The sequence below is a fragment of the Colobus angolensis genome, unplaced genomic scaffold (assembly GCF_000951035.1).
Source record: "Colobus angolensis palliatus isolate OR3802 unplaced genomic scaffold, Cang.pa_1.0 Scaffold108, whole genome shotgun sequence".
Lineage (NCBI taxonomy): Eukaryota > Metazoa > Chordata > Mammalia > Primates > Cercopithecidae > Colobus > Colobus angolensis.
Genome location: NW_012111808.1, coordinates 4,992,077 through 4,993,790, shown reverse-complemented (window position 1 = coordinate 4,993,790; position 1,714 = coordinate 4,992,077).

Below are 1,714 nucleotides of genomic sequence, written 5' to 3'. Positions count from 1 at the left end.
TTGGTGCCACCTGGCAGGAGCGATGGCCCTCAAGTGAGGATGCAGCCACCCTGCAATGAGGAGCTAGGGGAATAAGGACCCCAACCTCACATCCCACTTCTGTTCTTCTTCCCCATTGGCTGCAGCTGACCAGGAGTCAGAGAACGAGAGAGCCCATTGATGTGGTTCACATGAGTCAGCCTCTGGGGCAGAGCAGGATGAAGTGGAGAAATTCATCTGGACAGGCTATGGTGGGCAGCCTCTAAGATGGTACCCAGTGAGCTCCAGCCCTGGTATTCACCTCTAGGGCTGGTCTGTGTGACCAGTAGAATATGGCAGAGACAATGACATTTCACCTAACAAGCCAGGTTAGAAAAGACACTGAAACCTCAGTTCTGGTCACTGCAGTGGGGAGCTTTTCATGGCCCATGACTCCCACCTGCTGGCATCCATGCCCATGTGTAATACCCTTCCTTTGAGTGTATGCTGGACCAAGTGACTTGATCCTACTTAATCGAATATGGCAAAAGTATTGGGATATATCCCTTGTGAGATCAGGCAACTGAAGGTTCTAAATTCCATCTTGGTTGCTGGCTTTAGCCAAGCAAGAGGCCTGTGTGGAAAGAATTGAGGGAGACCTTTGGCCAACACCCACCTGAGTGTGTATGGAAGGGGATCCACCCCAGGTGAGACTTAAGAATCTCAAGTTAAGCTGACTGCAGCTTTTGGAGAGACTCAGCTCAGAGTCCTCAGCTAAACCGTGCCCAGATTCCTAGTCCACAGAAATGTGAAATAACAAATGCCATCTGATGCTTTGGGGTAATTTATTATAAAACAAAGGTAACTAATATTCTCTCTCTCTCTGATCACCTGCTTTAGGTGAAGTCAGCGGCTGTGTCATTAGCAGCTCTATGGGGAGCCCACCTGGCAAGGAACTGAGGTTTTCTGACCACAGCTTATGAGTGAGCCTGAGGGCAGATCCCACCCACCCAAGCCTTCAGATGACTGCAGACCCTGCCTTCAGCATGATTCATGAGAGACCTGAGCCAGGACCACCAGCTAACCCACTACCTTATTCCTGACCATCAGAAACTGCGCAAGGCTCAGGCCTGTAATCTGAGCATTTTGGAAGGCCAAGATGGACAGATCACTTGAGGTCTGGAGTTTGAGACCAGCCTGGCCAATATGGTGAAACCTCGTGTCTACTCAAAATACAAAAATTAGCCAGGTGTAGTAGTACACACCTGTAATCCCAGCTCCTCGGGAGGCTGAGACAGGAGAATCTCTTGAATCTAGTAGGGGGAGGTTGCAGTGAGCTGAGATTGCACCACTGCACACTCCAGCCTGGGTGACAGAACTGAGACTGTCTCAAAAGAAACTGCTAAGGTAATAAATGTTTGGGGTTTTAAGCTGCTAAGGTGTGGGATAATTTGCTTCGCAGCAATTGATACTAATTCATGAACCAACAGAAAACATTCAGCAAAGAGGAAAAGAGAGAAGTTCATAAAATTAGGTGAAATATTCCTTAGGAATAGTATTTGGTACTTTTTTTTTTTCTGAGATGGAGTCTCACTCTGTTATCCAGACTGGAGTGCAATGGCACGATCTTGGCTCACTGCAACCTCCGCCTCCCGGGTTCAAGTGATTCTCTTGCCTCAGCCTCCCGAGTAACTGAGATTACTGGATTACTGGCACGTGCCACCACGCCTGGCTAATTTTTGTATTTTCAGTAGAC